The 24,468-nt window shown below is 33.2% G+C and overlaps 1 long non-coding RNA gene across 2 annotated transcripts; it reads left to right on the forward strand.

Moving 5' to 3' along the window:
* Nucleotides 1-1,510: 1,510 nt before the first annotated feature.
* On the forward strand, nt 1,511-12,246 carry LOC147394457 (uncharacterized). Of its 2 annotated transcripts, none has more exons than XR_015181826.1 (3): nt 1,511-1,627; nt 3,721-3,816; nt 11,890-12,246. It is a non-coding gene; the product is annotated as an uncharacterized LOC147394457 (long non-coding RNA). The 2 variants fall into 2 exon arrangements; XR_015181825.1 differs by having other exon boundaries at nt 1,519-1,627; nt 3,715-3,816.
* Nucleotides 12,247-24,468: the final 12,222 nt, after the last annotated feature.

The raw sequence follows: 24,468 nt of genomic DNA on the forward strand, positions 1-24,468 counted from the left end.
CGGATTTTAAAAATTCTTGTTCTATAAAAAAAGTCATTATTTTGGCCTAGTCCGACTCGCAAATCGAGGATTGTGCAACTTTTTTGTTCAAACTCGCATTTGAGTGTGCTTATAGGCTAAAGTATATTTTTCAATCATTTTGAATCTAACGGTGAGATCAGATTTCATTTAAAATAATTAGAAACATCCTAAAATTTTATCCTAATTCTCATTTTCATAATTTTCTCAAATTTGCAGTATTTATTTCCTCGAGATACGAATCAAAACTTGGTGTTTTACATCTCATTTTCTTTTGAGGTCATCATTTCCTATCTTCTTCTTCTACCTCATTTCTTCATCTTTATTTATTTATTTATTTAGTTTTTTCAGTTTTTTTATTTTTAGTTTATTTTTTGTTCAAGCTTTGTAATTAGAAGGAGATATTGTCAGTTTCAAATCAAGATCAATAAAAGAAGATTATTTACCCCCTTGCTCGTCTCTAATTTCTTATTTTCTTTTATCTTTGATTTTATGATTTTTGCAATGATCTAGGGATAAACCTCTATTAGAGAGGTCAAGGAAGCCATGAGTAAGATCATCGTAATCAGTTTATTAGTTTATATCTGTGTTTCAATGTTTATTTGTGATACTGATTTATTAAGTAGGGATCATCAGATCTAATTTGATTATTCATAATTTCTTAGTTTATAATTTGATAAGTTCAAGTTAAATCATACCAATTGGAATATCATGTTAATCTTTTGATTTCATCTTATTAACTTAAATCACAATTTTTGGGTTTCTAATTGTGCCTAATAGAATCATTCTCTGATCCAACAACATTAGATTTGTTAGTTGGATCGAAATAAAAATAAACATTAATAAAATGATGAGATTATTTGTTTGTGATGGATTTGATTGATCTAATCTTTACATTGCAATCTAATGTATTTAATCTTGGTGCCAATTATTGGCTAACACATTTAGTAGAAATACAATGACAATTTGATAGAAACTATCATCGAATCTAATGTATATATATGTCAGTTATATAAAAATCGAATCTAATGTATATACAATGAAAAATATTAAAAATAATTATTTAAAGTCTAAACTTTTAATGATATTTCTCGGAACGGGGGCTTCAATTGACATCTTTCCTAAATCCGTCATCTTATAGTTAAAACATAAGATGACAATTTTTTGAAATAACCCTCATCTAAAGTCTAGATTATAGAAAAATCATGGAATTTATGTCAGCTTTTAAAAAAACTGATATCGAATCTTGATTTTGGTGTGAAGAATAAATATAATGACAATTTACCATTAATATTAGGGCCATCTAAAATCCTAAATCTAAAAAATAGAAATCTAAAAAGTAAAAAAAACCTACAAAGAAATTCTAGCATTCTACCTCTATTTTACTTACTTTATTTTAAATTGAGTGTAATAAGTAAAAGTTGGGTGTCAACAGTAGTTTTCTTTATTTTTCTACCACTATTTCTCTTAATTTCCTTTTAAAATCTCTTAGCTTCTCTCATCATTCTCGATAGCTTCTGTCGACCTTCACTCGACTTTCACTCGATTTAGGATTTGAAAATCGGGCAACCATCTTCTCCAACGATCGAAGCCTCCAACCACCATCCAGGTAAGACTCCCCCTCTCATCTTCTATGATCCAAACCCTTGATTTTTCTTGAAAGACGTTTTTTTTCAACCTCGAGGAAGAAAACCACCATTAATTACTATTACTTAATTATACTACCAAATAATATATATAAACATCATCTTAAATAATAATATAAAAAAACACCTTATTTACTCGGTGGAGAATCAATTCTTAATGGACTACTCATAATCGACCTAAAATTTAATTGGATCTCTGATCATGGGGGACCCAGAATTGAGTAATTGGTTTCAAACACATCGAGTGATTAGGTACCTATTGACATCGCCTTAGATGGGATTGGGTGATTTAGTTTTGTAAGCATGAATAGCTTTTAGGGGGTTTGGTGAGTTGATTAAGGGAAAGTGGTGAGGTGTTGTATGAGGATGGCTTGCGAGATGATTTTTAGAAAATATAATAGGATTAAGTGATGACATGTGGTATGATGAGAGAGATGGTTAGAGTAGTTTTTGAAGATAATGACAGGATTTGAATTTGGAAGGACAAATGAGATAATGATTTGTGGCAAAAGAGTAGGAGTGAGTTTTTTTGCTTTGTTAGACCTTGACATGGGTCAATGGACTTTGATTTGAGGGTCATGATTGGACTTGGGCTATTGTTGAACATGGGTTGGGTTCAGAAAAATATTGATAGGCTTTAGAGTTATTTGGATTTTGGGAATGATTTTGATTTTCAATGGGCTTGGATAATGGGTTGAGAATTGGATTTGATTGAGGGATTGGAATTGGGGTTAAGGTTGTATCGGGAATGAGATTGAGGTTATGCTTAATTTAGAAATTGGTTTAAAGATTTTGAGATTTTGGTTTAGGCTAGAGATCAATTTAATTTAGAAATTGGTTGGAGGATTGGAATTGGTTGTGGCTTAGGTTAGACATTGGGAATTGGTTGGGGGATTAGAATTGGTTAGATATTGAGAAATTTGATGTTGTTGGGATTGGTTAGGGTAGAAATTGGATTTACAAAGGGCTCAAGAGTGATAGTGAGACTAGGGAGTGATTGGTCTTTAAGTTTGGTATAAAAATGGGTTTAGAAAGGCTTGAAACATGCAGTGGGCCTAGAGGGTGATGAGGCTTGCTGAATGGATAGATTTGATGAATGCATGATATTTATTGTTGGTCCATAGGCCCATTGGGCCTTTTATTTTGAATGGAAGGTAGATTTTTGGCAACTTAGAACTTTTACACTTTTGTTGATATTTGAGCTTGGAATACTCTATTGGTGGGCCCTTTTCAAGGCAGTTGGCCCATGCAAATTAGGATGTCTACACTCAGTGTACATATCTAGATGAGATGAGGCGATCACTTCCTTGTAGGAGTGCTTGTAGAGTAAATTGGTCAATTTGGACAAGTTATGCGTCCCTGACTTCGATGGTATCTGGATTAGTAATGTCAAAACATCACCGGATCAGTTTCCAAGGCCAAGAAAGACATCATCATATTTTCATCAACTTGTAGAAAATCATTAGGTTGTTGAAAGCTCTACTTACGCATTGGCTTCACCAAACCCTCGAAGTGTCTAATTTTTTTTTTGTGTGCAATGTATTTGTTGAAGAAATGCATCTCGTAGATTGATATGCCCGTCAATATATTCTGAGTTCGTGAGATTGGTATACCACTTGTCAGACATCCCTTTCTTGTTAAAGACATTGACAAGTACATTCTTGATCCAAGTGATGCTACACTAGTAAATGTTGGTAGAAATGATTCAAGTTTTTTTGGCAAGGTCTAGTAACCAATAATTGAGGAGGAATAAAATGCAATCTGTGACATGGAATTAAAGCAACCGTTAACAAAAGATATGCCTTGTATGCTTGAGCCCATGGATGACAACACATTGACATTGATTTTAGGTCAAATGGATCTATTGGTAGCTTGGAGGACAAGGTGAGGTGAGTTTGTTTAAATGTGCCATAACTTCTTGATAGGTTTAAAGGTGGAGACGAGGTTTTGTCCCAAGTCGGTGGGATTACCATGTTTCAGCACATATTTGATTTTCCAGTAGTGTTCTAGTTCTAATAAGCTAAGCTATATTGTGATGCTTTAATTCAAGGTGTAGGTTGAAGATATGCGTCAAGAAGCGGTGGTTTCTAAAGAATTAGAGGCCTTGAAGTTTTGACAACGGGAAGTCTGTATAGCAGTACCAGTCAGTTGGGTATGTTAACTTCAGTCCATACTTCCATTTTTGGTTTTATGATATATTTGAAAAGAATATTGTACTTGTAGGCCATTTTTAAGACCTTATGTATGGTTATGAGTGGCTATCAATTAAAACATGTTCATATATTTTGCATGAGATTGTTTGGTTCTCAAACACCATTCGTGCTCTTTGGCGAAAATTTATTTGGTGATCATTAGCACATCCTATAGTATTTTGCACTTCTCTAATGAATTTCCCTACCACATTATAGTCCAAATATCTTTTCCAAACTTAATATTATATTATTAACGATTGACAACTTCTACTCGGACCTGTGATGGGGATCAAATGCAAGAATTTGCTAATTTAATATTATTGAAACTCATTTACAATAGATAGCCTGTTGGGTTTTGTGGAGCCTAGTTATGTTTGATTCGATTGACGACCCGACCCGAATAATGTTTGCGTGGTATTTTGGGCCCGTTTTGTAATCCATTGTGAATCCTGTGCGTAGTATATAGAAGTCGTTTTTTAGTGATTAGGGTTATTTTAAGGTTTTGGTTGTTGTCTTTGGGACTTGAGCCGTACTTTGTAATTCTTCTCAAAAATAGTGAATCTCTGCAACTCCGTGGACGTAGGCAAACTGCCGAACCACGTAAATATTGTCTTATGCATGTGATTGCTTTCTTTTTCGACGTGTATTTTTTCTCTATTTTTTTTTCTCATAGGTTGGGAATTTCGGGTTGAATTCCTTACATAACCTAGTGTCTGGACTTGAATTTGAATAAGCAACAATGTGAATTTTAGTTTGGGAATGTGCCTCATCATCAATTGAATGACTTGTGCGATTTTATATTGGATCCAGCTCTTCCTTGGAACCATTTATCAAGAGACCGCATTACGGGATTTTTATTTCATTCTTCATATTTCAAAATTAATTTGGAGATCAAATTTATATTTTTCATGAAATCAATCAAAATTATTAGTTGTAGTAATATTTTGTATGCAATTTTATTGTTTTGGGCTTTTACAAGCGAGTCAGACCTCGTGTTAATGCTTCGTAGCTAGTTCTTCGCACTCCAACAAGATGTACTCTTCTATCCCTGGAAAGTACTTAAATTGCAATATTTTAATCCCTTTTCTTCTTTATGAACTACAATAATTTTAATTGAACATAAAATTTTCATCTTGATACGAAGAGTGATGTATACACACATACACTTGAAATAACTACGTGCTTGGTTTTTTTTAGTGTTACTTTTTTGCTTGGATCTAACGCTATGAATCACAAAATCAAAATAAAATTATGAAAATTCCCAAATTATCATAAAATAAATAAGAAAAAAGAAGAAGAAAGCAAAGGCCTATCAAAGGTACGAAAGTATGGCATTACTTTGACATATATGTAGAATATTCAATGAGACATTTGATGCTTAATTGTATACCTAGGATTGATGAAATTTAAGGTGCTATAATTTAAATAAGTTTATATTTTGAAAAATAAATTTACAATCATTTTAATTTATTTCAAGAGTCATGACATCTTTTGAGAGTCAATTTGTGATTTTTTTTTTCAATAATAAAAGTTTTATTGAAAAACGAGAGAAAAATGGTCGAGATGACCAAATCAAATAAAGAAACAAATGTACAATGGGCCAAAGTTACTTCGAATCATACATAATTCCTACAAATCCAATCCCACCTCCCAAAAAGCCTTCAAAGAAGACACCCTAAATTCATTTATAATTTTACACCTAAAACAGACACTTCCTAAAGTAGAGATAATGATGTCTTGAAGCAAAGTCTCCATATCTTTAGAGACTCAAATATTTTTTCCTTTTAAAATATCCAATCAAATAGGGTAGGAAGTAGCACTCCACAACAACCTTTCCAATGCAAAGAACCTGAATCCCATAACGAGCTTCCAAACAAATATCGTAAAGACTTAGAAAAAACAAACATGAATACCCAATGGAGATAAGAAATGTGACCAAATTTCCTTAATGAACTTGCATTGGAGAAGAACATGATGGATATATTCAGCATCGATTTTGTGAAAAACGCACATTTGGAGCCTTAAACCTCTCGTAATAACACTAGTGATGGTGAAGATCTAACTAAAGGCCATGTTGAAGTATGGTTCAAAACATATTGGGCTCAGCCCAAATGTGTGTGTTTTTGGGTCGGTCTAAGGTAATTTGGATTGGACTTGTAACTTATGTAAGTGACTCACTTATGTGGTGTTTCTAAAAGTGATTTTGTTTTCTTTTGTTGTAAGAAGTTTAACTTCAAGTTTAAGTCTTTTCTAGAGAAAAGAGTAAAGAAAGAAAAAAATTCAAGAGATGAGAGGTTAAGAGGTTTGAGAAGATTGGGATCTAGAAGAAGGTGAAGCTAAGTGATAGAGGTGTGTTTCCTTATATCAATTTGTCCCTTTTTCTTCATAATGAAATCGAGCTCCAATGCTCATATCTCTGTGGACGTAGCCTTTGGGTGAATCATGTAAAATCTCGTGTTGTGGGTAGTGTGTTCTTACTCTTTCTTTGTGTGGTTGCTTATCTTCTTTGCATTTATTACAATTAGTTGGATTATCTTTCATTGCCATTATCAACACAAAGTCTTGGAAGGTGTGGCATATAAGGTGTTTAGTGAAATACCTAATAAGTATTTGAACAAAATTACTAAGTGAGCTTCACAAAGGTGTTCACATACACAACAAGTGGTATCAAAGCCTATGTTATCTAGGGTGTTTACAATGGCGAAAAAAGGTACAACGATGATTGGAAGTTCTGGTGGGGTGAAGTTTGATGTGAAGTCATTTGATAGAAAATCAAACTTTACATTATGACAAAGGAAGATGAGGAATATTCTTATCTAACAAAGGCTTCATAATTGCATTCGAGGCACTGAAGCGAAGCTGGAGAGCATGTCCAATGAGACATGGGAGGAGTTGAATTTGAAGGCTATTAATTTCATCAAGTTGCATGTTTCCGATGAAATCATGTACTACATCATTGAAGAAAAGACTGTAAAGAGAACAGGATAAGCTTGAGAAACTTTACATGGAAAATACTTTGTTCAACAAATTATTCCTTAAGGATCAACTCTATGGCCTAAGGATGAAGTAGGGACAAGATATCATGGAGTACTTGAATATGTTCAGTTGGTATTTTAGTGATTTATTGAGATCACTTCCTAATTCCTTTAAATATTTTTGGACTACTCTCATGTTTGGTAAGAAGACCCTCAAGTTTGAGAAGGTGGTTCAAGACCTAATATCTCATGTGAATACGAACAAGTCAAGTGAGAAGGATGCCCAAGGAGTAATACTCATTGCAAAGGATTCAAGTGAGTGAGGCCGAACAAAGGAGAAATGAAAATTCGAAAGAAAAAATTCTAGATCCAAATTTAGAAGTAAAAAAGAAGTGGAGTGCTACTATTGCAGGAAGAATGGACATTATAAGAGAGATTATATAAAGTACAAAGTAGAGGCAAAAGAAAGGAAGAAAACCTAATCAAGCTCCACAACAAACATTGCATCGAAAAGTAATTGGGAGCTCTTAGGGGCATCTTCGGGTAATTTCACCTCCAACTCTTGGATTTTAGATTTTGGGTGTACTTTTCATATGTCCAATCATGATTGGTTTGACTCCTATGAACCTTATGACAGTGGAGATGTTCTAATGGGTAACTATGTGAAATGCAAAGTCATTGGAATTGGTATCGTGAAGATAAAAATGTATGACGGGGTTGTTAGAATCTTGGGTAATGTGAGGTATGTGCCAACACTCAATAAGAATTTGATATCCTTGGGCACACTTGACTCAAATGGGTGTTCTTTCTCAGCAAATGATGAAGCACTCAAGGTGTCTAAGGGAGCCATGGTGATAATAAGAGGTGTGAAACTTGTAAATAACCTCTAAAAGTTTTTGGGAAACACAATTCTATATGGAGTAGTAATATCCATAGAGGAAAATTCTAGAAAGGATGAAACTCAACTTTGGCACTTAAGGTTTAGCCATGAGTAAAAGAACAATATAAAAGTTACACTGGTGACAATTGTTGAAGGGTGTTGGGGCATGCAAGCTAGAATTTTACAAGTTTTATGTGATGGAAAAGTAAAGTAAGGTGTCGTTCAAGATTGCAAGCAAATAATTAAGAGTAAGTGGTTGCTAGACTATATTCATTTTGATGTGTGGGGGCCCGCACTTACTAAATCAAAAGGTGGAGATCATTATTTTGTCACTTTTATGGATGATTTTTCAAGAATGATTTGGGTCTACTTTATGAAAGAGAAATTCGATGTATTTCTCAAATTTGTAGAATGAAACCAAGGTAGAAAATCAAACAGGGAGAAAAATTAAATACTTGATAAGCGACAATGGGAGTGAGTACAAAAATGAAAAGTTCTTGAAAATTTGCAAAGAAGAATGCATCTAAAGGCATTTCACTGTGAAAAAAATTCTCAACAAAATGGCACCCGCTAAGACGATGAATAGAACTCTCATGGAAAAGGAGAGATGCATGAGGTTACATGCGGAGTTACCTGAATCATTTTGGGCGGAATCGATTAACTATGCTTGTTATTTGATTAATCGATCATCATCTAAGCTACTTAAATTTAAGTGTGTCGAAGAGGTGTAGATGAGAAAAGAAGTTGATTATTTTGCATTGAAAGTGTTTAGATGCAAGGCATATGTTCTCATTCCTAGTGATGAGAAAAATAAGTTACAATCAAAATTACTTGAGTACATCTTCTCAAATTCGAGAAGGGATTCAAGCTTTGGGATCCTGTAAACAAGAAAATCCTTAGTAGAGATGTGATTTTTTATGAAGGTTCAATGGCAAAAGACATATTTAAAAAAATGGTGAGAAGTCGATTGTTGGTAATAAGGTAGTTATTACTGAAATTCCTATTAGCATGGAGACGACTACAAGGAAAGAACCTCAAATTGAATATGAGGTTGGTAGCACATCCGATGGGAAAGAACAACAATAAGAGAAGGTTCATGATGAGTCTTCTAACATAACATAATGAAGGTCAAGAAGAACCAACATACCACCTCAAATGTATGGATGGGAAGATGAAGTGCACTTGCACTAGTAGCAAGTGATGGAGATCTCATTAAACTAATTACAAGGGACAAGTTTGAGCATTGCTTAAACTCGTTTAATATCATTGCTTGTTGAGATTGGAGGGCACCTATCCACTAGAGGTGCATGAAGATGAAAGATTTCTCATCAAAGTGGAGATGTTATAAACACATTGAGGTTCCAACGTTTTCAAGGTTGAAGAGTTTTTTTTTTTTTTTTTGTTAAGGTGGAGATTGTTGAAGTATGACTTAAAAACATATTGGGCTCGGTCCAAATGTGTGTGTGTTTTTGGGCTGATTCAAGGTAATTTGGGTTGGGCTTGTAACTTATGTAAATGACCTATTTATATGGTGTTTCTAAAAGGGATTTTATTTTCTTTTGTTGTAAGAAGTCTAACTTCAAGTCTAAGTCTTTTCTAAAGAAGAGAATAGAGAAAAAATAAAACTCAATAGAAGAGAGGTTTGGGAAGATTGAGATCTAGAAAAAGGTAAAGCTAAATGATAGAGGTGTGTTTCCTTGTATCGATTTGTCCCATTTTCTTCATAGTGAAATTGAGCTCCAACGCTCATACCTCCATGGACCTAGTCTTTGGGTGAACTACTTAAAATCTCGTGTTGTGGGTATTGTGTTCTTACTTTTTCTTTGTGTGGTTGTTTATCTTCTTTGCATTTGTTACAATTAGTTGGGTTATTATTCATTTCCATCATCAAACAAGGTCTTGGAAGGTGTGTCATACAAGGTGTTTGGTGAAATACTCAATAGGTGTTTGATCAAATTACTAAGTGAGCTTCACAATGGTGTTCTTATACACAACAAGCCACTGGTGGAAAAAATGTAGTATACACTTGGGACAATGCTCGATAAAAGTATGTAACTAAAAATTCTCCGTTCTTACTTGCCTCCCAACACCTAATGTCATATCATCGAAATGAAGAACCATAAAAGTAACAATGTTGGCAAGCCTGACATTGGTGATATTATCTTTTATGTTTTCTGACACATCAATTTTATAGATGGAATGTAGAGCATTTTTCAAGACCCATTAATTAATTTTGAAGATTTTTCTTCAAATTTAATTGGGATTTGCGATTTTGATGAATAAATTCGTTGTTTCTCCAATTAGGATGCATAGTAGGGAAGCTTGGAAGGTATGATTCATTTCAAACCTCTTCCTGCATTACTATAAGTATAATAACACCCTTTTTTTTCCACACTTAGATATACTAATACGTTAGCTATCGCATTGGCCAAGTTTAATCGACATTGACTACACACGTACATATGAAACTCCCATTTTCCAACCTTCTTGTTCAACTTTTCTTCTTCGATAGGTGAGGGATATGGTTTGCCTATGCATCGCCTACATGATGGCTAATTGTCTTAACACTATTTTTTAAGCATTATAGTTTATCCATGAACTTCTATGTTCATATTAATTTTTTTCGAAAATCGAGGTATCCGAGCCTCTTTGAGCACCCAACTAATCCTTGGGGCTCCTGCAATTCCCTCCCATCACATTTATCAATTAATATCTGGGATACATCCTCGAGGGTGACCAACAAGTGGTTTGAACTCAAGACCTCTCCCTTTTTGGAGGGATGCCTTGGCCACAAGGTCCAATGATCTAGTTTAGGTCGTTTGTTCATCATATATACATGCAATGACATGGAGATCCATTTTACAGCTCAATACATCTCTTACTATTTAGTTTTATAGATAATTCATATCAAAGTTCTAGTAAGCACTATTCTATGGCTAAACATTCGGAAATTACACACATCTTTCCTAGACAAAAATATTGTGGTTGGCCACTTCCTTTCTACTGTATTGGAGCATTTTTTTACCCTAAAATTTGGTGGTTTGTATTTATCAATGGTTTTGAAAACATATGAGGTATATACATCGAGTCTCGTCTCAAAACATGACTTAATAAGTAAAAATATAAATCAGCTAAGGTGTACACTTCAAACCATTAGGTTATCCAAAAGGTGCTTAAATATGAGACACGATTGAGGTGCATGCCTCAGCCAGAAGTCATGATTCATGACTTACCAGTATACTTTTGTACTTCGTTGAGACAGGCATGCAACACAATTAGAGTATTGAGAAACGAATTTGAATATTAAATAGTTATATTTTTACAATAAATATAAAACCAGTTACTTACTATAGAAAATGTAACTATTCTAACATAAAATATTGTTTGTTCCTTGTTCAAGTCTAAAATAGTAATATTTTCTTTTTTGACAAGTGTATTAATTAATAATATCATGTATTACTACTATGGTAGGAAATTAAAACTTGGAATTTGATTTTTTGATTTGAAACTTGAAATTGCTAGAAAGATGTTGTGGTTATCTTAACATCGTCATTATATAATATTGATTATTTGTATATATGTTATATTATTTTAAAATTCCATGCATGCAAAGCTTATGCTTAATGCTTAAGGCATCAGTCGCCCGAGCATCTCTCACATCTGAAAACATTGGTATTTATCCCTTGAGAATCTTATATACATGCCACAATTTGTGCATTTGATGATTTCTAATTTATATTGTTGTTCGAGAGACCTAGTAGCAAGAGGCTTCTCTCTAGTGTACCACTCTCACTTCGGGATATATATATATATATTCGTTTCTGGCTATATAATTTATGATTTTTTAGGGTGCTCCACTTTCTAGTGCTTTTGGTAACTAAGGTTGGAGATAATAAGATGTGATAGGAATTTGACAAGGAATGATTGGGCATAACAATCATGTTTTAATATAGTGTTAGGGGTCATTTTGACTCATATTAAGACATGATGAATAAGGGGTTATATCTGGTTGGTGATCTGTGCGTCAAGGCACTGATCATAGTTTAGACCTTAGTTTACCTTTATTAGCAAATTATTGTGTTTATGACACATATCATCTCATTACATGTTTTATCATATTAATTAGTCATAATTGCATGAATAATTAGAAATCTGAAGATCTGTGGTTGATTGTGCAGACTTCGGATAAGAAAGATAAAAAGGAATAAAGTGAAGCAATTCAGGCACAACATAACAATCAAGGCTGAATTATAGAGCACTGGACCAAATATAATCCATTTTTGTTGCACCCCAACCACGCCACTGTAAAAGGATAATTGATTTAGGCTAATTTTGCAAGGCCATGTTCCACATGCGAGGGCAACTTGGTTACCCATGATTGCACGTGTCAAAAATTTCTAGAATAGGAGAATTATTTATAAATAGGACCCTAGGTCCATTGTAATTTGTCTTTTCTTTGGCCAATTTCTTCCCGTAGTTTTAGGTCTCTTCTTTCTTAGTTTAAGTTTGATTTTTCTGCAAATTTTCTTGTAAATTGTGAGAAAGAGAAAATATGGTGTAATTTTGATCTATCAATGAAAGATCTCTTCTTCTAATTTACTTCTTCCTTTTCTCTTGCAATAATTATAAGCTAATTTTCCCCTCTATTGGAGAGATCGAGAAGCCTTGAGCAAGTTCAATTATGCATTTTAATTTATTTCCTCTATTATTTGTGCTTAATGTTTATTGGGTTATCTTCAAGGTCTAACCAATTCTTATGGATTAAGATCCTTAGTTGAATACTTTGCACCTTTATACTTTATCTAGATAGACCATACTTAGATAAGTTCAATATGATTTATTATTAACTTAGATATTAGGTAGTAGGAATTCATACCTTTGAGTGAAGGAATCCTAGTCTTTGTGTTATTCTAATTTAGTTTTCAAAGCTAAATCTTCCAACTTAAGAGGCATTATCATGCCTTAGATTGAGTTTCAAGAGGATTGAATTTGAATTGTGTAGTTGATCTACTTTTGGTAGATCCTAATCTTCAATGAATTTTTCCAATGAACATTTATCTCTGTCTTAATTTTTTTTTTTTTCATCTTCAACAACATTCAAATATTTTATAATCTTGTTTTGATTCTTTCACTTTCGAATTGTAAGTCTCAATCTCATCTTTGTAGTTCGACCCTTATTTGCCCTATTAGGTAATGTAAATTTTATTTGTTCGAATGAGCCTTGCTACATCTACAAACCTCTAGCAATACATCGATCATAGCGAAATGTTTAGTACCCACATCAAACAGTTGGTCATACCTAAATCACTTAACCCATGTGTTCTTGCTTAGGTCATCTAGAGTTTGAGGGATTGGGTCTAGCTCTACTTTCTTATATTTTTTTTTTTCTCTTTTATTTGGGAAGCTTTGGGTTCTACAAAAGAGGGTTCATCCATATTTACAGGTGCTTAGCTGCAATGTGGTTTTCTCGTAAGCAATTCCATTACGTAGCCGACATTTAATTGTATTTTAACAATAATGAAATTTAGTGATCCATAAATGGTTTATTTATTGAAGAGTTTCTTTTGTGAAAGAATGGATTTATATGACTTTTATTTCTTGAAGTTATTGTTTCCAAACCTATAAATTGGATTATCTATATGGACAATTTTTTGAGTTCCAACTCTTATTCCTGTTTTCCAGCTAACTAGAAAAAAATAAATGGCATTTTAAAGTTTCAATATAGTTTATTCCATGGTTGTAGAAATCCATTCAGGCATGTAAAGAATAAATAAATGGGTTGTTAGAAGAGGATAAGGTTTAAGCAATCCCCTGTTTGTTTTTAAAGAAAATATTCCCTCTGTACCTAACCTCTTAGGAATGAGAGTAGCGAAGAAATAGTTTGAACCCTAGTCAAGAAAGGCCTCGTGGTAGAACTTTTCAAAAATCGCTAATAGATACCTTTTAATAGTATCCCAATAAACCTTGAAGAATGCCATAGAGAACCCGTCAAGACCCGGAGCCATATTGCTACTCATACTAGAATTACTTGAAATACCTCATCCTCCACAAAAGGTTTTTCAAGCCACGAGTGTCAAGTCTCTAAAATATAGTCAAAATGAAGATTATCTAAGATTTGAAGTGGTCTTCTTGATACAACCTTTTGAAGAAATCCACCACCCACCGGGCAACCAAGTCTTCACCTTCCAACCAAACACCTTCAACCTGTATCTTAGAAAAATAAATTAATTATGTTGTGGCTATTAGCCATCATATGAAAAAACCTAGTGTTACCATCACTAAGACTGCAACCTAGACAGGCTGATTCGAACTCAACCTGATTGATGGGCGAGCCTAGGCTGAGTTATGTACAAAATGGGTTGTGCTAGGGTTGGGGGATCGAGTAACCCGACTCAACCCAAACCCCGATGCCTATATACTAATATATAAATAATTTTATAGCAATTATATAATTTTTGGTTTACCTTTTTTATTCCAACTTATTATTATGGCTTGTGGACAATTGGATACAATTAATGTAGGCTTTGATTAAGTATGGTCTATCTAAATATACTCTCAATGATGGATTTGGAGGTTGTATGTGATTTTATTTACTAGTGATTTATTTTTTATGTTGTATTTTTTTAGATATGAAATTTATTTATTGATTAAAATAAATTAGGGATATTAAACGAGCCAACCCGCCCACCCAAAATTACCTAACTTGGATTGACTCGGACTCAACCTGATTTTTGAAAATCAAGCTTGATTTGAGCTCAAGTTAGGGAGCTTAGGCCCTATGGTTGGGTTGAGTTGAGCTCAGGTTGAGGGTTTTACCACTTAGATTGAGTCTGGATTTACCCTCCAACCTACCCAACCTGCCCAGGTTGAAACCCTAACTGTCACCTTCTTTCAACCAGTTCACTCTAGACTTCTATTTCTAACACTCCTCTTCCAATACTACCAACATTGGGAAGTCTTCTTTGAATTTGTTCCTTCTTGCCCTTTATTCCTTGTTCAAGTGACCAGATTAATAAATCCTATACACTCCTCAATCTCCAACAAGAATTCTTTCTTTTTAAGCTCCACTCTGGCAAAGGTGTCAACATTCCACCTTTTGAACATCTCCTTAATAACCTTCTACTTCTCCCTAAAAATAATACAACGTCTACCAATCACCTCCAACTCACGCTACCACTCATGGATCATCCCTTAAAATTTTTGAGGATCCAACCACATGTTCTCAAACCCAAAGGGGGTAGGGCGACATATTACATCATTGACTCACAAAGAAATGGGGTATGATCTGAAGTTGGATTGAGGATAATTTCCTGAAAAATGTATCTGAAGTGCTCCTCCCACTCTAGAGGAATCAAAAATCTATCCAACCTATTTAAAGTTATTCCCGCACAATGGTAGATCTAGCAACTCATTCCTGTTAACGAAATCTACAAACAACCTCATCTTGGATGCTATCCTAGAACCTCCAACTTTTCATAGGAAAACCGAATGACATTGAAGTCACCTTGAACACACCGTTGTCTACTCCAATAAGCATTCACATCATCAAGCTCATGCTAGAACTATCGCTTTTCACTATTCTTGCATGGACCATAAACCCTTGTGAGAACCCATTGAACATCTCGTTCCACCACCCGACACAAAACTGACACCGAGAGCACCTCAACAAGCTCTGTTTCCAAAAAATCCACTACTTATCCCACATTAGGATGACACCAAAAGTTAATTTTGTTGGAAGGTAGCACCACCCTCTATGAATTGAGCCCCATACATCCCCTATCACTCTCTCATCCACCTTCTCTAACTTGGATTCTTGTAAAACTATAATCCCAGGCCTAGTACTCTGGATTATAGACTTAATCACCACGCATATCTTCTTATCACTTAACACTTAACACTCTTACCACAATGTGAAAAAACCCAAATTTGACGGCCTTGAGCCGTCGAATTTCATAAAATTCGACGGACCAAAGGGTCGAATTGGCGTCGAATTTTTCATTGGCAAATTTTTTGTTTTTTTGACAGGTTGAAATTGTCAAATTAATAAAGGATGGGAGAAATTCGACAGCTCTAAGCTGTCAAATCTGGGAAGATCAAGAATTTCAATGGTCCTAGACTGTCAAAATTCAGTTTCTAAAATTCGTGGGCTTTTGCCCGTCAATTTTTTCTGTCGAATTTTCCAATTTTCATATAGTGTACATTCCAAGATAATATCTTATTCAGCATGAATAATCAGATTGCTTCACCCCAATCTCTTATCCAAAGAAGAACCCAAAATGAACTCATATGTGTCCCTCTTCAACCTTCCCTATCTCCTTCTCAAGACAAAGTTTACACTTCTTGACCTTGTGAGACCCCTCCTCTACACAATCTTTCTCAATAATATTTATCGGTCGTGGAATGCAATTAACTATCATGAGATCCATATGAACTACTCCCATTGATGCACTTCGTGGCTCAGTTGAACTACCTCCTAGCCAAACCCCTACCAGCTTTTGATAGCAACTCCAAACTCTGTTATCCATTCATATTGCCACATCCAATACAAACTTTTACTGCTCTCTTTACTGGTACCCACAATGGAAACACCCACAGACAAACTCGCTTCTAAAATACTATCTATCAACCACCTAGAAAGTTCTTCTACTAGAGATCTTCTTAATAGCCCTACAGGGGTATTACAGACCTCATTTGACAGTCAATCACACTATCTAACTGCTATCAATAATGATACCTTTGGAAGGAAGTCAACATCACTATTGTCCAACGAAGGAAAGGGAGAAAAATTCTCCACTTGACGCCTCCAACACCTCGAATTGTACTTCTAATCCATTGAAATTTAAGTTTTTCAATTTTTTTACCTTCACTGTGGAGATAGTAAGAGGTGTCTGTAGACACCCCATTTTTGCATCCGCCTAATTAATCAACTTGTCAACCCGATCGCAATGATTCCCAATGATGGATGTTATTTCCATTGCTTTATTTTGTTACTAGAAATGTTTCAGAAATCCGGATGAGGTATCTCAAACTGACAAAACCTTAGAAACCACGCTACGCTAGGAAAATACGACTCTAGAAATATAGAAATCATCATCTTGCAGACCCAAAAAGAAGTTTCACGATAAAAATCACTAAAAATTGATCAAATTACCAAAATACCCCTAACATCAAAACAACCCTAAAGTCTACGTTACGATTAGGAAAACTCATTCAAACACATAAAATAACAAATCGAAACCAAATAAATCATTTCACCAATTTTAACACATTTCGACAAAATTACGAAAATACCCCTCATAAAGTTCACAACCATTTCACACAAAAAATTTCATAAATGACACAAACTAATATGTCCATTGAATTCCTTACGGAAAAATCGATTCTGAAACATCCTAGAACATTAAAAATTGACTTAAAACGTGAAAAGTCCTTTCCGGGGGCAAAATGGTAATTTCACAATTTTCATAATTAAAAGTTTCAAAATTAATAAATAAAACATTAATAATTAAAGTAAAACATTAGTGAAATTAATTAAAAAATTTGAACTAAAAAAATCGATCAATCGGGTCTCATGAAAAATTGTTGAGGGTTCGTGAGATATTTCTTTAAGGACCCCTCCATTTGGGGGTCCAAAGAATTAAAGATATAATAGAGGAGGGTTCTCCAAAAAATTAAAGTCAATCAAGCAAGACTAAGGTCAAGGTATTAAAGTCAATCAAGTGAGACTAAAGTCAAAATTAAAGTCAATTAAGTAAGACTGAAGTCAAGATATTAAAAGTCAATCAATTAAGACTAAAATCAAAATATTAAAAGTCAATCAAATAAGATCAAAAGTCAATCAAATAATAGAGTTCTAATTAAATAATAACTCTATCTAATAGAGTTCTAACGCAACTCTCCCTAAAACAATTCTAATTAAAACACAACTCTACCTAAAACAATTCTAATTAAAATACAATTCTACCTAAAACAATTCTAACTAAAATACAACTCTAACTAAAAGAACTCTAATTAAACACTAACTCTATCTAAATCAACCCCTAAAAAAATCTATAAATAGAGGTCCTCACACCCTATTTTCGTATCAAATCATAAACCCTAAGAGAAGTAGGTCAAAAAGTCCCCCTAGCCTCCCATAAACCCTAGTTTTGAAGCCCCAACTCCTTACCTAACACCCATACTTCGATTTTAGCTTAAAAAACACCTAGAAACCCTTCAAAAATCCCTCAAAATCCATAAAAAAATTCGAAGAACCTAGATCTAAGAAAGAGATACCTTGCCTCGGAGATCAGAAATCAGATCTGGAGACAGAACGAAGCGAGGAGTACTATACAAGGAGTTACTCAATTAGATCTGAGGGAACGATAAAGTTATCTTCGGAAAGGTATAATTTCTTAAATTTTTTTTTTATTAACTAGATTTTTTTTAGCAATGTAATTTATTTGAAAAATTAGTAGAGACCGGCTTTGGCCGGGCGGGGTTGGTGCTTAACACCTTCCAACCCCGTAACGTGATCCCCAGACCCTTTTTTCTTTCGTAGATTAGTAATGTTTGCTTTTTTTAGAGTCAGTTTGGTTTCTAGACCGTAATAACTAGGTGGCGACTCCCAAACCTCAAGGGTCAAAAAGCGGATCCACGCACCCGCAGATCGAGGGCGCTTTCAGTGTCCAACCTCAATCCACAGTCATCAATACTCTTTCATCAAGAGATTGTAGAAAAGCTCCTATCTTGACCTAGTACGAAAAGTTGGATCCATCTAGTAGTGTGTGGGGGGGGGGGGGGGGGGAGTTTAATGAGTAGATCAAACTCGGGTTCTTATACCTAACAAATGAATCTAACTTTGATAAAAATTGAAAATTTCTAAACTCTTAACTATTTCTGTTTGGTAATTATGGAATCCAAAAAATTAACAAATTATTTATCCTAGACTAATAGTGAAATTCAATAAGATAAATCAAGTAAAAAAACATGCAACCATGACACAATTTTTTGTGTCCACAAATATTCACTACAATATTAACAAGTATATAAAGGTTATTCATGCACACAAGTCTGCCACTTTATTGCTTAACCATTCCTTTTGTTACTTTACAATCTGAATCCATGTATCGCTATAGGTTCACCATCACACAATCCGAATCCAGAACCACAACACCAATGCTCGATTCCATGAGCAAAAAATGAACACTAGGTCTGTGCATGGATTGTTCACTCGGTTCTCTCAAACAATCATTGATTGAATGAAATTCAATGTTTGAAAAGATATGGCCCGAGTTTGTAGAGACATTCTATAAAATATAATTGGTGTTCTACTTCTCTAGAGATGCAAATATGAAACTCTAGATCTGAAAGTCAATTTATAAAGAAAAAATTGAAACACTGTTCACTGACCGATCAGATCAACCAGGTTCGATCAATCAGTTTTCACCCCAATCCGATCGATAGGATTTAACCCTGTTTTGATCGACCAGTTCTCTTTGGTCAATCGATCGAAATTCACTAAAATTGATTTTTTGTTTTTTTTGTTTTACATTTTAAATTATTTTGCTTTTTGTTTCAGAATTTAATTGATTTTAATCACGTATGGGAATAATGCTCACTTACCATCCTAATTTATGGAACCAAATGGTATTGAATTTCCTAGAACAATGCACTTGAACCTTCCACCATGTTCTTCAACCAATTTGATGACTAAATTGATGCATTTTTTGGAAACATAAATATGCCAACACTAAATTTCATAACACAATGCAGTTGGCTTGCCTACAAAATTGCAAATGTTTACATAATCTGACGAAATCCAACCAAAATGGTGTTCACACCATCAGAATGGTGAGTTGCAGATAGAATACCTTTGAATGGAGTCTATTTGTGAGCAATAGCGTTGTTCATACCATCAGAATGGTGAGTTGCAGATAGAATACCTTTGAATGGAGTCTATTTGTGAGAGATAGCGTTAAATGAATAAGTGCACACTTAGTTAAAGTGTAATTTAAAATAATGAATAATTTACCAAAACGGTAGAGTTTTCGAAATTAATTCCGAAAATGGTACACTGTAGCAATTAATTCCGAAAACGGTAAATTTACCGTTTTCGGAATTAATATTTTTTACCAAAACGGTAAAAACAGTAAAATATTTTTTTTATACCGAAAATACCCTTTTTTTGTTTTACATATATATTTACAATTTTAACCTTAAAAAAATGAAAATCCAACTAAAAAGATTCACTCTCTTTCGGTAATCCATCAATCATATATATTTATAATTTTTTTTTACCGAAATCAATTTTATTTTTGTAATTTCAGTCAAAAAATAAAAAAGGGTATTTTTGGTATAAAAAAATACATTTTACTGTTTTTACCGTTTTGGTAAAAAAAAATTAATTCCGAAAACGGTAAATTTACCGTTTTCGGAATTAATTGCTACAGTGTACTGTTTTGGGAAATAAATGAAAAGTTGTGCATGTTTTGGTAAATCTGCCTTATTAAATCACCCCACCAATTAATAAGGGCAACCTTGACCTATATGGGTTAAAAGTTTCAAAATGAGAGGAGATTATCATTGTCAAAAATCAGCTCATTATGATACTTCTAACCCCATAATAATTGATTTACAAAAAAATTTACAATTTACGATTGTTAAACATGTTTTGATGGAGTTAGAAGTTTTGAAATGGGCTGATTTTTTGTGAGGATGATCTCCTCATCGTTGAGATCATCCTCACCAAAAATCAGCTCATTCAGAAATTTTTAACCCGTATAAGACAAAGCAATTTGACTATGGTGTGGGTTGCCCTTATTAATTCGTAGATTATTTTTATAATTACTGTTAGTTAATTGACATATCTTATCCAAAATGAATGTCTCATCCTTAAACGAGACAAGACGTAAAATAGAGATTTGAAACCATAATCGTGAATCTGGTTTCACTAAAAGAACAAAAGATTAAAAAAAAAATAACAAATAAGAAATAAAGAAAAATCCAAACTCGAAACTAGATCTAGCAAAAAGGGTCATTTATACACACGTGAACCAAATGGTCGAAATTTGCACCCCCCCCCCCCTACATGTGTATCGCGTCCTAGCACATGCACTAAGGATTTTTGGACCATGGATTTTAAATCTTTCTTGAGCCCATGGGACCGTTAAACGTGCGTCGGCTTACTCAACTCTCTCTCTCTCTCTCTCTCATGTTCATTTAAGTGATATGAGAAATTCTATATAATAACTAGACATTTTCTTCCTACGCATCCGATGTAGGATTAAAGAATTTTACTAACAAAACACAAGAATTCTAAAAGCCATGGCTAGCAAGGGTTGTTAGAACCAATTTTTCATTCACCCATAAAGAATTTTAAACAATTTAATAAATGAAAATATTCTCTTTAATGAGGAAAATTGGTACTCAACAAGACCCGTCTATAGTAATAAAAAAATGACGATTTTTTGAAAAAGTCATGTATTGTATCTTTGTCGATTAAAACGATTAAAAAATGTGATTTTTTTCCTTTTTGACAAAAAAGCCATTTTTTCCCATTTCCTTTTTTTTTTTTTTTTTAACATTTTTTCACCGGAAAAAAAAAATTAGACACTTTCTTATTGTTTTCAAAATGGGATTTGATACATAATAGAATTTTGTGATTCATAAATGTAAAAATATGGGATTTGATGATAATAACTTGATTTTATGAATTTGCATTAGATATATATATTTTTTTCATAACATTTTATATATATTTTTTATCTTTTATTTTTATCATTTTACCCCCCTTTTTTTAAATATATATACACACATTTTTAATGTTTTTTTCCAAAATTTTCCCTTACCAATTTACACCTCTACTCGGACTTTGTGACTATGAACTCACCTGAACAAAGTGTGAGTTCCATTTATATCATGGCTCAAAGTGACCCACTATTTCTTCACCAATGTTTGCTCTACTATCAATTTCTATGACAGGCTTAAGTTTCTCTTCTCTTGATGAGTTTCTCTTCTCTCCACTTCTCTCAATCCAAACACAACCTAAATGTGAAATTTAGGTGATTTAAGTTCCACCACTTTGGGAGGGAAAGCACAACTGCACACATTTAGGGAAATTGTAGATATTCTCACATTCCTTATAGAAGGGAGAATGTATCATATCCACAAAATAATCAAATGAAACAGCTAGATTACTTGTTTCAATCCCCTTCGTAATTCCAAGAAATATCCTAATTCAAGTAAGCCAAACCATTTGTTAAAGTCAATGATTTTTAGGTCAAACAATTTTGAAAATCTGGCCAAGTTATTATCAGCCATGACTTCCACCTCATACTGATATAAATAAGAAAATGACTCTTAATAAATACCAATTGATTGCTTTCTAAGTCATCTTTAGCCTCGTTTTAAGATTCGGATTTGGGAATTGCATTGTTATTTGAGTCTTGTTTGAACTGGTTGATTTGAACCGATTCAAATTCGATCAAACTTATTCCCCAACAATATATTTAGATTTCTAAATTAACTATTTTTTTTTCTTTCATTATAAACTCAATTAATGGATTATCTAATCATCACATCTCATTTTTTATGCCAACTAAAAGTATTTAAGTTCTTAATTATGAGTGCTTGAGATTCAATATTTTTTCTAGTCAAAATAATTTTAAAAGATAAAAATACTTACAACACTTTATATTATCATTGATATATTAATTAAATAATTTAATTAATCTAAATTTTAGTAGAAAATATCACCATTCTTTCATTACTATATTACTAGAGAAGAGACACAACGCGAGATATGCATATACTGCTTGGGTAAATGCTATTAAAATATCAAAACCTTGGGTTCTTGTTATTGCACATTTTACTAATTGTCAAGATTTTAGTACATTCTATGTAACGTAACAGCTAATAAGCACAAGTTATAAAATACTATATGTGCTTCGATCACACTTTCATAAGTATAAACCAATACACCAAGGTCTTCATTTAGGTCGTGTGTGGATTGCCATGTTGGCATAAATGACACCTCAGTCCTTTAGGATTCATTGTTTATACTAGGTTAAGAATTTTAGAAAGACTTTTATTTTACTTGGCCATAGGCTTCGAAAATGACAGTCAATAAACTCCCAAATTTAAAATGGGTTTACCAATAATGAAAAATGTCTCTTTTTTTGTTGTTGTAATTTTAAAAATTTTGTGCCATACATCATTTGACATCAGATCATTTTTTTAGGTACAACATGGATGTGCGATCCATAAAGATAGGTGGTCCTTCATTAATGAAACACTCACTCAATGACTTCTGAGTCTCGAGTGAAATCTAACTTGCCCAAATTTTAAAATTACTATCTTAATTTCTGATGGTCAATATATGCATGTAGTTTACATTGTAAGCTCAATCAATTTACCCCTTCGTTCACGTAGTGCTTATGTGGTACACCGTTAAGGGATTACACCGATAGACATTTGTGATTGAAATTTGTTATCATGGAAGCTAAGTAAATAGAAGAAAGATTAATTTTCTCAGCCCTTGGTATCCATTAACATAATTAAATCATAATATTTAATTATGGAGTAAACACAAAAGTAAAATTATGGAGAGAAATGGAGTCCAAAAACTTTAGAATAAGTATTATCAAGATCGCTATATAGCAAAAATTGATAGTCTAGAAATACTTCAAAGCAATCAATTTCATTATTAAGGATAGAGAAACATAAGAAGTTGTCGATATATTTAGAGCTATATTGTTAAGCAAGATACATTTTTGTAGTGGTATGTGATCCACTCAGATCAATCTTAGTAAAATAAAAGTTTTATAAGATTACACTAAGGCATAAACCCAATCTATGTTATCTATAGAGAAACCGATCCAAGAACAATAATAATAAAAAATATTCAAGATGTAATCACACACAAAAACATAGATTTTACATGGTTCCCTCAAAATGGATCCACATCTATTTCACTATGAAAAGAAAACTCTTTGTTACAAATTACTCCATTTTACTGAATAAAAAGACATGTGTAACCCCAAATAAACATAACTAAAATTTTACATAATACTAATAAAATTACAGAAATACCTTTCGAAAATATATATTGATGAACAATAACATGAGACTCCACAAACCATGACACTATCCACATCAGTCAAGGATATAACACTAGTACAATGTTGGTCATTTTAAACCATTTAAGTATCATAGACCCCTACATTCGTATTTTCTAAATCTTGAGTGCAATGTTCATATAATTTTGAATGATATTTCATTTTCATAACCAAGCAAGTCTTCATGAGCATTGTACTATGCATATTAGTATTACAATTCACATACTCTATTAATTTACGGGACTCCCGAGCTTCTTAAAATTTTCATATTGTTGTTAAAAGTACATGAAATTTTTAGCAAAATTAACAATTGAGATACCAAAAAATGTTAACAATTGGAATTATCAAATGTCAACCAAGTCGTGTCTCAGCATTTTCTGAGTTGACTCAATGAGTTAATTCCATTAAATTTTGGATCGAGTCACCTTGAAATCCAATACAGTTGAGTTGGCTAAGCTAAGTTTCAAGTTGACTGTGCTACAAACATCATGAACGATTAGTTCATGATTAAGATACTTCACTTTAATTTTTTTTAATTTTCGGAATGATTGGTACGAGTCACATTTTAATAAAAATGTCATTAAATAGTAAATTAAAACCACTCAAAATTTATTTCAACCCATCCCTCTTTTTCTCAATAAATACTAATAAAGGATGATT

This window comes from Akebia trifoliata, chromosome 9 (genome assembly GCF_017979445.1).
Source record: "Akebia trifoliata isolate Shusen 1 chromosome 9, ASM1797944v1, whole genome shotgun sequence".
Lineage (NCBI taxonomy): Eukaryota > Viridiplantae > Streptophyta > Magnoliopsida > Ranunculales > Lardizabalaceae > Akebia > Akebia trifoliata.